Below are 16235 nucleotides of genomic sequence, written 5' to 3'. Positions count from 1 at the left end.
TTAAACAACAAATCAAATTAATTGTTAAAAGCCCAAAAAATAATATGCCATTTATAGCCATGATGAGTGCATGTTCAGAACTTAATCCAACTCTACTTATACTTCTCATAACATAATTCACAAAAGGTGAACGCGGCGTTTGCTCATGTCGGTAACCTCTTTTGTTATTGTTAGTCCTCTGTGTTTGTAGAACATCACGTGTCAGGTGCCGGGGAGAACCTGTGAAATGGTGGTGGGGTGTTTTTTTTTTCTTTCTTCTTCTTCTTCTTTCTTTGGTAAATCTTCCATATAATGTGTTTGCCGTGGAAAGGGTTCAGGCCCCCGTCTCTCTGCTTGAAGAGGAGATAGTGCCTTCTGACAAGGTGTGAAAAAAGAGCCAGTGTAGGGACGTGGAGTCTGAAGGGCAGCCAGAGTGTCTCATTTCTCTCAGCACAGAGGAGAACACACACGAGGATCTGCTCTGTCCTCGGCGGAAGACGGATAATGTTACAGATGATCAAAAACATCTGCAAATCTTTCTAGGATAAGAATTTAAACTGAAACTCAAAACCGGTGCACATATATACACACCTGCTTGCTATTTTAGTAATTTGATGGAATATTTATACACTACCCTGTCCCTCAAGTGTTGTAGAGTCTGGATGAAAAATAATGAGATGCACATTGGAAGGCAACGTATAGCTGGTTCTTAATATGTGTTGTCTCTTCAATGCACTTCTTTTATTAGAACATAATAAACCTGCTTTCTATTACCTTTGCCTCTACCACATGTCACTATTCTCCTGCAGTGATTTTCTGTTGTACAGCTGCTGCTCAACCCTCAGGCAGAGAGAGCACAGACTCAGCATGTGTCATCCCCTGTCTGCAATTCAAAATGGAGTCATGTTGTGCTTGATACACCAGAGTCTGCATAAGTACTAGTGCAAATGGTTGGACCATGTACCATGATTAGTGGTGAGGTTATTGATCTCGCTGTGGACGCCTCCATGAATGCAGCAGCCGCGGGAATAACGTTTGAATGTCGGAGGATGTGATGACGAGCTCGTGCTCACTGCTGTGTTGTACCGTCTCTTCTCTTTTAAACTTTCTGGAACAAGACTGAAGAGCTGCTGTATCCCTTGCTGAAGAAATGCTATCCCTTTGCATTTTAATGCAGGTTTCACAATTTAGTTATCCAGGTTGGTTTAAACCCTGGATATCTAGACTATAGGACATTGCCAGACTGTGTTGCATGTTGTTTGGGATTGCGAAGCTGCAATAAGCAAGTCCACCCTTGAGAAGACATTATTTTGTTCACAGTAAACAGTGGGGTGACCATGTTTTGATTTGCAGGAAAGAAGACACTTGACCCAGTCGGTAAAACACTTCAGTGATACTCTGTTTACTTGAATAAGACTTATAATTATACTGTATTTAAAGCAGGTTTTCTCTGTGTAGTTAGAATAAATATTTAAATAACAAACTTCAGATAGACCTTCATAGGTCAACAAGAAGAAACGTGTTTAAAAATCTGATAGAGATATCATTATTCGCTGTTGCAAAAGGTGGTTCTGATAAGCATTGATTCAGGGTTACCTGACTTTACAAATGTAAGAACACCATGGAAACCATCTATACTCTTCCTTCCATGACACAATTATGTCCCATATCATATAAAACCTCCATAAAATACATGCAATTTTGCAGTTGTAACATGACAAATATGAAAAGTTCAAGGGTCCTTCATGTCGCTTTCGAAGCTTGTTATTAACATTAATGGTGTCTTTAAAAAAAATACAAGATGTCCATGCCTAATCCATTAATGTGAGTCTGTCTCATCATATATTTCGGCCTTTGAACTGTGTGCTTGAAACTAGCCAGATGATTATTTTTTTTCACTTCACCCCAGAGGATACGGAGTCCCTGGTGTTTTAAACAGCTCTCAGAACAGTTTCTTCTTTAAACTTTATTTCTTTGAAGGTACTCTGTTTGAATAACTTATAAATTATCAATATCTTATCTGCAGTTCCTAACAGGTTTTCAGTCTTGGCCTATGCAAACACGTGGATTTTAGGATCCTGTTATGTTTATTATTTACAGCGCTGTAGATGGTGAAATGCTCAGTGTTTAAAACTGTAATTTTTGAAAGTATAAGTGAAATATATTAAAATGCATTTCCTGTCTCCTGCTCCTTCTTTTTCAAGTCAAGCAATTTTTCAGAACACAAATTGGTCTCTTCTAGCAATTTATATGTTGTCTTTGTTGCAGTGGTTAAATTGTGCTTTCAATTCATGCTTAAACACAACAGAACAGACCACTCGTATTCAGCAAAGATTTTTGCAGATTTTGGCATATTAGCTGAAATAGATGTATAAATAATGAATCCGTCCTTGTTGTTGCAGATCATTCTGATACAGAAAGCATTCCAGTTTCTCTGCATCTTAAATAATGTCTTTAGAGCCCGTTTTGTCTCACCAATGATATTAAAAACCGTAAATATTTATTCAGACATCCTACAACACAAATAAAACAAGCATTCTCAAAAGAGAGAAGCTGTAATCAGAATGTCCTCATGCTTTGGCTCAAATAGAAAAAAACAGTGTAGGATGGAAAAACATGAGCAGCATGCAGTGAGTCAGCAGTTTTGCATGAATTCAATACATTTTAAAAAAAAATGGTCTGATCTGTTGTGCCTTCATTAGCTTTAGGCAGGAAGTCATCATATTTAACAGAAATAAATGCATGAAAAACATCAGTCTGTGTGAAATTAGTCACGTATTGAATTGAGTAACTGAAACAAATAAAAACTGGTCTTTTCAATAATATTCTAATTTATCGAGATGCACTCATAAACATTATGCGTCGGATTTTGGAAGAGTGGGAGTGACATGGGTCGTCCTGAAGTTCAGAAAATATATCAAATACTATGTCAGGAAACACAACGTGCCATTTTATGGTGGTGTTTTGGCTGAATTAAACACTGCTGTCAAATTGAATTGTGAAATTATACAGACTGGAATGCTCAAAGCTTAACATTAGCTAAAAAAAAATAGATACAGCAAACAATGATTATTAACTGAATATAATCTTTATATACATTTTAAAAACTCTACCAGGCCTTACACTACATTTCTTTTCGGTGTCAGAAAAATAAATATTCAGATGATGATGTGAAAAACTGGCTGTGTATTAGGGCTGTTTTCCTGTGGGAAGGTTTACGTTTTGCCCAGTGTTAAAAATGAAGTGGCCTCCAATATGTTCTCTTCCCAGATTGCACTATATTTAGCTCCATCCATCTTCCATTTCTGATAAGTTTGTATTTGTATTTCTATGTATTCATTTATAAAGGGACAATGCATATTAATGAACACAAGGTAAATAAGCAAGATTATAGCCAGTGCTAATTTCCATTCTCTAGTTCCTCAGGAGGCAGAGCCACCCTCAACTGAACAATACATTGTAGCAAACAAAACGGTACAGTAAACAACAGACAATACTAAGACCAAAAAAATATTAAATATACCATTACTTCAGACTGGAAGAAAAACTCATTGCTGTCCATAGTTATTAAGATAAAAAAATTTAAAATAATTTAATATACAGAATATCCACATGACAACACCAGTGCATATGATCGCCCTTCCTTCTCCCTGATTAAGAGAAGTTACCTCGTTCTTCCTCTTCACAAGTTAATGTTGCATTGTGTTGTTCCATCACATAAAATTCCAAATAAAACAAAATTAAAGTTTGTGGTTGGAATGTCTGAAGCAGGAGAAATGTTTAAGCACTCTAAATGCTTTTACATGTCATGGAATATGTAATTGTTGGGCACCTTTATGTACAAACACACTTCTGTTGTATACATTACTGTATTTATTTCATTATCATGCTCCAAATACTCTTTTTCTTAGTTTTAATTAAAATATGTAAAAGAGAAAGATACGGATTTTCCCATTGTTTAAACAATAAGTTGCTGCATATAATTTTATGGTCATATGTGATGTCTGCTGCAGCTCCAGCATTGAAAAAACAATAAAAACGCAATATTTAAACAGATCTGCTTTTAATAAAAAATATTCTCCCAGTGAAAGCAATTATGCTAAACAAGCAGGTATGTTGCTGTGCAGCTTTACGGAAACCGAGGAAGCTGATGTGATTTGATTTTCCACGTTCCCCAGTGTCAGGGCTGACTAATCTTCTCTTGGTTGAGACACTGAAGTTCAAAATGAACCAAGCTAATCTTTTAATATCTTTGAATGTGTGAAGATAAGTGTTTTGTCACGGGTTGAGCTGATTTCCATTTTTATTTTCATTAAGAGCAATTAGGTGCACTCTAAGTTTCTGTTGGATGCGGTTAGAACAACTGACCTCCTATGTTTATCTCCACAGGTGATCTCCTGCAGGGGACCAACAGCTCTCTTCAAAGTTTATGGAAACCTGACCTCCCATTGGTGGAGAAGGTGAGTCAGGCCCCCGTTTTCCGAAACATCCTGCGCGTTGGAGACCTTGTGTAGGCTGATACGCATAAATATACCAGACGGACAAAGTGAATTTAAGCTCAAACCTGATCCTTTTTTAAATTAAATTGTTTCTATAATGTATGATGTTAAACACACCACTTGTAAGGAATTAATGGCTCTTTGTCAATGGTGTTAATATTTAATGAGGGTTCCTCAGTGTGTGTAAGGACCAAATAGAGGACAGGTGACTTTTCTTGCTCACCTGGCTTTTAGATTATATTTTTTGATAACTATTTATTAAGGGTGGGAATCTTTTACTATCTCACGATTCAGTTCGGTTTGATTCGAGGAATAGAATGTGTGTAAATGTACAACATGGTTAGCATTAGATTTTGCATTAAAGTTTTTATGTATGTTGGCATTACCAATTCTAGTGTACTCTGTAGTGTAGATCATTAACATGTTTACAGATTAATATATTTCTTATAGTCCCATTGGCATGGGATTCACACTAGTTGTTATTATCAAATAACAAGAAATCAAAACAAATTATTTCCATGAATTTGGTATAACGAAGTGGGATTATAAGGGAAAAGTATTGAACACGCTTGCTGAAATTCATACAGTACTTTGAAGAAAGGCTTTTTTGGTGACATCCACTTCAAGATGTCTTCTAGAGAATCTGCTTGCATGCATTGTTCTGTGTGATTTTGATCCTTGCTTAAAAACATAGTGTCCTCGGGTTCTCTGACTCTATATTTGTGGACTCTGATCTTTAATTCCTTCTGTAGATGTTCAATTGGATTTAAGTCAGGTAATTGACCGGACCATTCTGGTTAAAAAAATGCCCCAAACTATGATGTTCTCTCCTCCAAACTTCACTGCAGGTATGGTGTTTTCAGGGCAATGTGCAAATATAAGGTGCAATTTCATTAAAGGAGCACGACTTTGGTTTCATCTGATCAGACTAGATTGTCCCAGTCCTTCGCTTACTTGTCCAAATGTTTTGCACCAAACTTTAAACTAGCCTCCACATGCTTTTTCTTCAGCAGTGGAGTCTAGCGCAGTGAGCATGAATAGATGACTGTCTGGTTGAGGCTAGTTTTTGGTGGAATTGTGGGTTTTTTTCCACTTCAGGGTTATGGCCCCAACAGTGAGTATGGCATCGCAACTCTCCTTAGTTTCCAAATGTATACTTTCAGACAAGATCAGTTCAGATATTTACCCTTATTATCACACTTATATCTCCATGTCTCATAGGAAAAAAATCATTTATATGGTCTTGCTATTTTTCTTGGCCTACTTCACTTATCACCATTTTTTTTTTACACTTTTACCACAGCAGAAGAATTAGGTTGGTGATGTTTGGTGAATGCAGGCAGATTAGTATATTTATAAGCAGTCTCATCAGGACACTGTGGCCTCATTCAAACAGGCTTCTCCAGGGATCCTTTCCACTTTGGATTGGGAGGAAAAAGCTGGGTCAGAGGAATGTAAAGGGCTTTTAATTTGTAATGATAGTGTACTGATAAGTTTAGTGAGAACAAGGGGGAGGCTGTTGTTTGTTCAGGAACATTTCACAGGAATCACTGATTGCTGTTCAGCTTTTGTTTTTCCTTCATGGGACATTTACTCTTGCTCTGTAGTGGCAAAGCATCTGTGATACTCTTTAATAAGGGAAATTAAGTGAGAAACATGTTTATTGTGCAATTAATTGTACATGTATGTATTTCTATAAAATGCCAAAGCTGGCAGGATGTGCTTTGAATCTTACTTCCAGACTGATGTGTGCACACTGTCATGATAATCCATGTATAGTTTTTGAAAACTACATGAAGGTGTATTAATTAATCATTTTCGTAACGGTGTTGCGAAAATGAGGCTCGTTAGTTTTGAATCTCAGGTCTGATTTAAATCTTGATTTTTTTTGTCTCCAGCAAGGTCCCTGGCAACAAGGCATTCAGTTGATTACTCAGCCGACATGGCCTTTTTTGATTTAGAAGCCCATGCTCTGTAAACAGCATGAGTGTAAAATGATTATAGTCTAGAAACTCATTCAAAGAAATCATAGTAAACCAGGGCTGTTACTAAAAGCAAAGTTGCTTCAGTTTGTTCCAGCAGATTCATTCACAAGCTTAGGAAAAAAAGTTTCACCTATTTCCTGAGAGAAAAGTCTGAAATGATGGCAGTTATTTCTGATGATCTACATCTTTGAAGCGCAATTAAAGACAATTATAGTTGTGTCCTAGCTTTGTGTCGTGCTCTTTTTGAGTAAAATGAGCATCTCTTTGATCCCCCTTAAACGTAGAGAAATTAAAGGACTATGAGTTCACAACACTGTTATAAGGTTTTTGGACTGTAAAAAAAAATAGACCATGATAAATCATTGCAAAACCTCTTTCACATGTAATGAAACATCAATCCCATGCAGTTCAACCAAACAACCAAACCAAATCTAGTTGCAAACTACTTTGTTGCATAAATGTTCCCATCTTTAAAAACGGTACCTTGTTGATCCCCTTTTTTGATTCTTTTTAAGGAAATAAAGGAGAAAGACTCTATCCAAACCAATCTGGCCTTCTGGTAAAAGTAATCGCTCCCCATCTGAAGTCATTAATTAAACTACATTGTTCAGAAACTTGGGGCCAATTTCACAAGCCAAACCCAAGCATCATTATTACCTGACCAGCAGATGTAATCCCATACCATAGCCCCTTTATTTATAAAGCACTTTAAAATAACAAAAGTCATCAAAGTGCAGTAAAATCAAAATAGACAAGTAAAACACAGATAAGCTAAAATAGAAAAATAAGATAGTTAAAAATAGTTAAAATAGTTACAATTAATTACAAGTGATTAAAAGTAATTTTAAAGAATAATTACAAATATTTGTTTTAAATGCTTCCGCAAACAGGTGTGTTTAAAGAAGTCTTAAACTCTGAAAGAGAGAAGGCCTGCCTGACATCCAGGGGCAGATTATTCCACAACTGTGGAGTGAAAGCACAATCTCCTCTTAATTTAAATTTTTACTTTAGGGACAATAATGAGATGCTGGTTGGCAGACCTGAGCAGGCAGGTGTATGGGATTTACGTGCCTCAGTTAAAGTGATTGTTCAAGATGTAAGAATAAGAAAGAAACTCTTCACAAAATGGTATTGGTAGCAGAGTTTAGGGGAGATATCAAAGATTCATTGCAAGTCATAAACTCTTGATGTCAGTTGTTGCTGGTAAAGGTGACACACAGCCAGTTGTTAGGTTTAGACGGCAAACACTTTTTCACATTGGTCCAAGTTGGTTAGATACCCTTTTCCAAAAATAAATGAAATCATAATTTAAGACTGCTTTTTGCATTTACTTAGGTTATCTGTATCTAATGTTAAACTTAGCTTGATGACCTGAAACAAGTGTGGGGAAAAAATTGTTTGCTACTGAATGCTACAGTAATACACAACTCTATCAGTGAATTCATCCATAAAGTAAGTGGACATAAATGTGCCATGCCAGGCATCCTAAATCTTGCCATGAGCCGAGATCTTTGTGTTCCAATTTTTCACTTTTATTTGCATTTATTTTAATATTTTGGGTGTTTGTTATTGCCACTGTGTGATTTCAATACAAGTTAATTTTGTAATTTTAAGCCTCTCAGTTATTTATTGGGTTATGGACTATGTGCATTTGGTTTGGTTTCTCACCCTGAGGTGTTTAGTCCATTTAAGTCAAACTATGTCTCCCCTTGGTGCAGTTCGTTTGTGCAGATGTGAACACAGCTCTTGCGCTAGGGTGTGGACTAAAGCAACCATACGTTTGGAGGAGGTGGTCTCTGTAGGGTTCCAAACAACTCTGGAGTGACACACATTACTTACATTTACAATAAGAGTGATGTCTCCAATTTTCTTCATCAAGACAGCACTTTTTCCCAGCCACAGACATATCTGGCCCACCATTTACTGTCTGTTCACCTGTTTATTATTTATACATCAGAAATTCTTTCCAGATCCTGTTTTTCTTTTTATACAAAAATCAAATTACTCTTAAATAACATAGCCAAAATCTATGTGGAACTAAGTTAAATGCTTTTGCTTATTTTCATGAGCTGCTGGAGTCTAATAGGTTGACAACAGATCAAATAAGCTAAAACTTTGTCTTTGTCCTGTCGAGTATTTTGGTCCATAAAAAAAACTGGTCCGTTTTTTTTTTTTTTTGGAACATATTTTTTGGCACCGAATCCATCTGAACCAAATCACTTAGGTGATTCCGTCACTGTTCCAGTGAACTGTACTTTGCTAGTACCAATAAAAGAAGACAACAATTAAACACACCCTCCTGCAGTTTCATAATTCTACTCAAATAGATATTTTTTCACAAGACTTTTGAATCGATCATTTTAGCATCGAGGTAGGCTCTGTATCATCATAGCTCACCATAGCACAAGATCAAAATGCAGAAGTCCACCAAAATGGGATTTCCTTTCAAGAGTGTTATTGCCATTAAAAAGAGACTTGATTTCCTTTGGAAAATTGCCTGTGAAATTCTGTCTGTTGAGATGCTCACCGCAACTAAGTGTTTCACCTCTGGTGTGCATTATTACATTTCCCTGAGCTAATGCAGTTTGCTGTAGAGTATATGTTGGATTCTCCCTCACTCCGTCGCCATAGTCTCATACTTATAGAGTTGTGGGACTTTTTCTCTGAACTACTTCTCGTTGTTTCCTTTCTTCCTCCTCCGTGAAACTTAAATTAAACAAAAGCATGTGGTGCGACTGCTAAAACGGTCCCCGGCCGTGACACAAATCACAAAGATTTTGATTCAGCCCTGTAGCATTTTATTGCTTTTTTTTTTTTAAAAGAGCTTTGATTTGGTGTTAATATTGATATTTTTAAAGCTTCCTAAAAAGTGGTGTGTTCTTATATTCTGTAGGTAAAGAGACAACATCGTTGTGAAGAGGGTTTGGTGATGTCAGTTTTTTTCCATTTAAGATGCTCACTGCCTTTTGTCGTAGCCGTTCTGTGGATGTTGTTGCTGGAGTTACAGACATTCATCATCCCTACGATGTGAAGCCAAATCACTAAGTGGTTCCAACTAAAGTCCCATTTAAGGGACTTTAGTTCCAACCTGTGCCTCTATGGCGAGTGCTGTACATCACTAGTATAAGTAAAAGAAGACAATGGTTTAACATACAGTACCCTCATGCAGTTTCCTAATGCTTCTCAGACAAACAGATTTCTTGAGACAATAATTTTGATTAAAGGCTAAGCCATCCTGGCAGTCTCAAACCTGAACCATTAAGAGAATCAAGAATCTTTATTGTCATTATGTGTTACCATACTTACATTTTTGATGAGACAGAGACCAGCTCAGGTGTTATATGTGTGCACACAGATCACATATAACATGCCGACAAAAACAAGACGTAACGTTTCCAAACTTACTTATTATTATTTTTGTGAAATCAGTTGATTACACTTTCTGAGAAGCTCAAAGCGTGCAAGTATCTAATAAGAGTCAGATAGAAGTCCCTATACAGAGTAAATAAATTACTGTCAAAGTGCATGAATGCATCATAGAAACGCTCTGTCATCTGATACACTAATGCTCCCAGTATAATACAGTGCAATAAATTTAGATCTTCAAGTTACAGAGCTGTGCAATTGCCCAAAATAGATATCCCCTAAACTAAACTAAATTGTGTAAGTAGACCTTAGGACAGCGGTGGGAAACTTTTATATGTATTCCTGGTCCAACATACCTGAGTCAAATAATCAGGTCTGCAGCAGGACCCGGAAGAACATGACTGCATATTGGGGAGGCTAATTCAGCAGTTCTGAAAGTTGCAGGACACCAGCCCTCAAAAAACTGGAGTTTCACACCCCTGCCTTAGAGTGTGAGAGACAGTTTGGGGCGCACTGATGGTGCAGGGGTACCCACATACGGAGGCCTAAGTCCTCCATACGTCCGTCCCTGGTTCGACTCGCTGGGCCCCGCAGGCATCTTCCGCATGTCTTCCTCTCTCTCTCAGCCCCCTTTCCTGTCAGCCTACTTTCATTAAAGGCCACTTGTACCACAAAAATGACACAAAAAAAGAATGTGAGAGACAGTGCCAATAATTTTCAACCAGTCAAGAACATGTGGAACCAGTAGTATGTTTGTACCATGTAACAGACTATGAACTGGGTTTGTGGTTTATTTGATTCTCAGCAGGGGGCGATATCCCGCACAGCTTTGGGAAAGAAGCTGTTTTTAAGGCTATTCGTTTTTGTACTCAGACATAAAATGTTGGCTGAATCAGTGGACAGCCAGACTTTCCCCTTATTCAAATTGTTTCCGTTCCCTAGACTGCTCTGTATGCCAAACAATACGGTGTGTTAAGTAATACATTATGCCTATACATCAATTTTCTCAGTACTTGTGTTGCACAACTAGTCCCTGATCTGTATCTGCTGTACTCAGTTTGTCCTGTCTTGGTAAACAACAAGCCAACTCATAAAACACAGTTGGAGTCGGCTTGCTTAGCATCATCCTGGTGTTGACGTTGTCATTTTGTGATTATGTTTTCAAGCTAACATGTAACAGCTAGCCTGTAAAAAGCTTTGGAAGGAGGAGTGAATGATTAAGAATACTAATTATTAGGCGCCCGCCTATGCATTGAAAATGCATGGCGGAGGCCCTTATGTTATGCACCTAATAAGGGTCCATCACCGTTAATACAGGCCGAACCGTAGGGTCTACCCCCACATACTATACATCAAAACGTTCGTCTCGACGCCGTGAAGCGGGCTTTTTGTACTTGACGGCATTTAAAGTTACCGTGGTGACAAAATTAACCAAAAACCACTTCTCAAAACCACTTCCTAGACACAGTTGACCTCGCAAAAATGCAGACCTCAGCATGGCACTTTTTTTTGGTACAGTGGTTTAGGTGTTGGGCTGGTGCACCAAAGGTCGCAGGTTCGCAACCCGCTGGGGGTACCCAATATTTTTTATTTATTTTTTACAAGTAACAAATAAACAATGTGAACAACTGATATAAATGAATGAATGATGAAAAAATTTCAACAGCAAGAATTACCCCCCGGCCAATACAGCACCACTCACCTGTGGGAAATGGCACTACACACCATTTTTGTCAAATGTTGAGTTCTGGGCCCAGATTTGGTGAGGCTTAGTTGCTAAAGGAGGCCGATCTGACACATGGCCTTTGGTGAGCTTTGGTGACATTAAGTATTGGCACCCTTTTTGAGGAACTTCCCAGTACAGGATTTGGACCAAACTAACAGAGTACAATCACCCGGTGATACTGGACCCAACCATGTTAGTGGCTAACGCCATAGCTCTCAACTCTCACGCATTGACCGTGTGACACACGCATTTCACTAACTTCACACGCTCACACGCAACACATGGCATTTCTCACGCATAAAAATCACAAAGCCCATCTGGGCTGCGGACGACAAAACTCCACCTTCTGCTGAGCTGTTTCGGCTTCTTTCACAGCTTGTGGCCATCAGTAATTCCTGCTGCAGTTCGTGTTAACAGAGCAGCAGGAAGAGTGATCAGAGTTATGAATAATTTTAGTCTTAACAGTGGTGAAAGTGAGCCGGTAAGGTCCTGTACCGCGTACACAGGAGGGGGGGGGGGGGCTGCTGCCAGATGACGGTTCATTCAGAACCAGTCATGGCTGCACGCTGGATCATAAAAACAGTTCTGCTAACCAGATGCAGTTTAAAACGACACTTGGTCTGTTTATACGTTTCGTTTTTATTAATTCTGCATTTTTTAACTACATGCACGTATTTCTGTGCCTCCGCGCTTGCTCCTCTCCCTCCCCTCCTTTCCCTCGGAGCAGGTGCTTTCTGGGCGTCAGTGCGCCCAGAGCGCACTGACGAGAGCAATAGAGATTTGTCTGGTCAGCGCGGCGACTGACAGAGAAACCTGTCGCTGTGAAAGGTGATGAGAATGTTATAAACTGTAACAGTCTAGAAATGCATTGAGCTGAAAGGAGGGACACATCAGCAGCTGGATCGTGCGTAAAGACGCAGCGGGAACCTCTGTGTGCTTCAGTGTTGCTGCTGAGGGGATCATAAAGGCTTGATGAAACTCAGCCTGATTCACCAATCAGGTTATAGATTCACAATGATAAACAACCCATAGATGAATGTGTAACAGTATAATAATTCGGTCAATAATTAAAATCTACTTAATTTTATTCAGTATTATTTGAACAATTGTGTATTATTTATGTTTTAATCCATTAACTGAACAAAAAAGTATTAATATGTCTCTTTCTCTTTTTAACACAAGTAATACATGTCTACTTCATTGTCTGGTGGGATAAAAATGAGATGGAGTTGACTCCACCGGCTCTTCCAGGGTCCGGTTAGCCCCGCCCCCAAACAAGCCCCGCCCCCAAATTAGCATAATCTTACTCCTAACTTTTGATAAAAGTTGAGAGGTCTGCTAACGCTTAGCATGTTGCTAACCGGAAGTAGCTCTAGGAAGGTCTCACTAACTTCTGCTTCACAGTGGTTGTACTTCCTTTAGTAGTTTGTAATGCCTTTAACATTTTTATTCACATATTTAATTTTTTCATGCTACACTGAAGTATTTAATCATGTTTTAATAACACCAATTTTCCATGCTGCTTGGATGCAGACCTTCCCCTGTCGGCTGGTTTTGACGAAGACAAATCCTTTTCACACTCATAAGATTTGATTTAACATCCCCAAGTGATAAAAGCCTACGACCAAGGAACTCGGAAGCTTTGCCTTTGACGGTTACGCGCACCACCAGGCGGGCGCCTTCTTCAACTTCTTCAGAAGTTGAACGTTTCTAGTTGTAAATGTCAGTCATGTACCATTAGAGGCATTGGTGCAAAGGAAAATACAAAGATCACTAGATGATGTGATCACAGAGCAAAGATGGTTATTCTGACCTCAGTGAAGATTCCTGTAGAGCATTAGCATGAAACGTTCTGTATTATCTGCCCTTGTGTGTATTCATTTTCCGTGGATCTTTTCTTTGCTGCCTTTTCTCTTTTCTGGCTGCTTCACGGAATAACCTTAGACAATGTTGAAGTAACGTCAAAAGTAATAGTAACCCCAGAAAACTCCTGATTCTTAAGTTCTTTGTGGACTTTTGATTCAGCCTGTAAGCTCCAGGTCTGTTTACCTAAGTCAAACTTTAAAAACAAAACAGTAAAAGCACATTAAAAGTAAACCATTTAAACAATTATTCCCATCCTAACCATTCCTGCTTAACTCTGCTAAACTTCTGCCTCTGTGTCCATTCGGTCGACTTTGGGGCGTTTGATTGCACGAAGTTGCTCCGGGGTGAAGCTAGTTCGGACAGGTGCTACGAGCAAGCGGCTCTCATTCCTCTGTGGGTTCTCTGGCCGTAGGAACTTCAACGCTGTGGGGAACTCGGCAAGGATTTTCTAGCATGGCTGTGTGCGGTGTTGTGGAGGCCCCCACGTATTTAGGCACAGTCCAGCCACGGGACACCGCTTCATGCAGTCTCGGCTCAGCTTTCCTGCAAAAGCTGAGAAAGATGACACACACAGCCCCGTTCTGTGGCGGTCGTCTGTTTAGATCCCGATGTTGAAGAAGGCAGACTGTACTTAGCTGGGTTCAGCCTGTACATGGTCTCTCCAGTGCAGATGCCTTCACGGTCCACGAAAAAAGAGATGAGAGTGTCTCCCTTATGCTGCTCCGAGCAGCAGGTGAAAAAAGAGGACGATGAGTCTGGGGACCTAAGTCTTACAGTTTCAGCAGGCACCCTGCTGTGATGGGCATTCCCTTGGTGCCTGTAGCTTGTAGCATTAGACAGTCAGATTTTATTACACTTGGCTGAAAGTACAACATTAGATACTCAGAGACATTCATTTCCTTTGCTCTGGAGCAAAAAATAGCTGCATTTCATTATCACTGGAGTGTTTGTATATTCAACACCATAACTGAGTTTCACTCGCTTTACAAGTCTGAACTGAGATTCAGAATTGAACTCAGCGAACATCATTAGTACCAGTAGTAGTAGTAGCATAGTAGCAGTAGTAGTACTACTAGTAGTAGGTAGAAATTGGACCATGTGTCAGCGTCCGTCAGTACCTCTGGCTGCACTCTCTGAGATGGTTGTTGAAGCCAATCCCTGAGATGCTGTTTCTCTGGTCGATGTGGCACAGGTAGGAGTGGATGACTGAAACGTCACTGATTATCTTTTCTCTCTTGGCTCTTTTCCCGTTTGAGTTGATGGCAATCTTTTTCTTGTTTTCTTTCATAGCTCAGCAGATCTTGTTATGACTGGTACGAAATGAGCCAGAAGACGGTGTTGCGCCTTTAAACAGGTTTATTGCAGAGTCGCAGTTGATAATAGGCAGACTTGAACAGATGATGATGACAGAGACAGGCAGACAAGAACAAAGGGGCTGGGCAGGAATCGTGGTCAGAGTGCAGTGCAAAGTCACGTCCAGAAATCAGAAGGCCGATGAGGTATCCAACAAGGGCAAGGCAGACAGCGAATCCAAAAACAGAAACTGGTCAAAACAGGCGATGCAAACTCTAAATGCTGGCTGACTACCCACACAGGGGACAATCTGGCAGTGAGTGACTGTGGGAGGCAGGGATAAATAAGCAGAGATTCAGGTGAGATGACCTGAAGCTAGTTAACAGCAGCAGGTGAACTGAATGAGGTAAATTGGCCGGAGCGATGGTAGAGGGTGCTGACCTATAGAACATAAATGACAAGAAAAGCATGAATGTAAATCAAAACCACAACCAGACTCCTTCAAATGATGACAGATCTTCTGTTTTTCCAGTCTGAGGTAAACCCTCTTCCCATCGATTAATTCTGGTCCTTTTTTTGTATCCTATTTGCACAAGTTATTGAAACACCTTAGAAAGAGATTCTTTGGGAACCAATGATCTTCCATCCTCCACACATGCCAGTGTAATCACTTTTGTCTGAGTACAATATGCAGTACATGGCTGTCAGGCTAGTTCTGTTGCAGACCTTCCTGTATTTACATGGGTGGAGCTTAATTGCAGATAAACAATGCCCATATTGGTTGGAAACCTGGATTTGTCCTAGGGAACTTATCAGCTTTGGTTTAACCTGCAAAAATTCATAAACATTTTAAAATTCTTTATCGAACTAAAGCTAATTGAGCGTATTTTTCCACCCAGACAAATCCAAGGTTACAACTAGTTTTCAAATAAAAGCATATTTCGAGCCTTTATGTGTGGTGTTTGTTACATTATCACCAGTAAAATGGTACCAGCACTTAAATACTCATTTAAGACTTTAAAGGGAACATGTCATGCTTTCTATTGCCTTCCTTTTCACATTTAAATTATTCAGCTGTGGTCTATATAGAGTGGAAATGTAATGCTTTGGTCTTACAGCCCCTCTTTTGCCCCTGTTGTCTGAGAGCAACTTGTTTTCTTGCGGTCTCTTTAAATGCAAATGAGGCATTTAACATTCCCCGGCCTTTACACTCCACCCCATTTGGCCATTTTTGTAGTATGCTTGGGGACAGTGTAACAAATTGCATGGGTTAATACACCCAAAAACAGAACTTTTTTCACTTATTTACTTGTATCTTCAGCATCCTTACTCTTGCACTACAAAATCGTGGTGGGAACAAAAATGCCAGATTTGCAAAACTGTTAAGCCGAAAGTCTATGACCTTTTTTAGCAGCTTTGCAGCAAACACTGTGATGCAATTGTTCGGCAAATGTAATAGAGAATAAAGAAAACTAAACAGCTTGAAAATATATTACCCAAAGATAATATAAAGATATCTAC

General features: G+C 39.2%; 1 protein-coding gene and 1 long non-coding RNA gene across 2 annotated transcripts in view; one reads left to right on the top strand and one right to left on the bottom strand.

Moving 5' to 3' along the window:
- The window catches only part of LOC105928610 (protein kinase C and casein kinase substrate in neurons protein 1), a 59451-nt gene that overhangs the window by 6160 nt on the left and 37056 nt on the right, over positions 1-16235 (top strand). Inside the window, exon 2 of the mRNA XM_012865958.3 lies at positions 4369-4439. The gene's annotated coding sequence lies outside the window, so the exon portion shown is untranslated. The remainder of the gene's footprint in view (positions 1-4368; positions 4440-16235) is intronic.
- LOC118563934 overlaps positions 13279-16235 on the bottom strand; it is an 8585-nt gene continuing 5628 nt past the window's right edge. The window contains exon 3 of the long non-coding RNA XR_004931540.1: positions 13279-15155. This is a non-coding gene — a long non-coding RNA (uncharacterized LOC118563934). The remainder of the gene's footprint in view (positions 15156-16235) is intronic.

The sequence above is a fragment of the Fundulus heteroclitus genome, chromosome 1 (assembly GCF_011125445.2).
Source record: "Fundulus heteroclitus isolate FHET01 chromosome 1, MU-UCD_Fhet_4.1, whole genome shotgun sequence".
Lineage (NCBI taxonomy): Eukaryota > Metazoa > Chordata > Actinopteri > Cyprinodontiformes > Fundulidae > Fundulus > Fundulus heteroclitus.
This window is presented reverse-complemented; position numbering and strand designations above follow the sequence as displayed.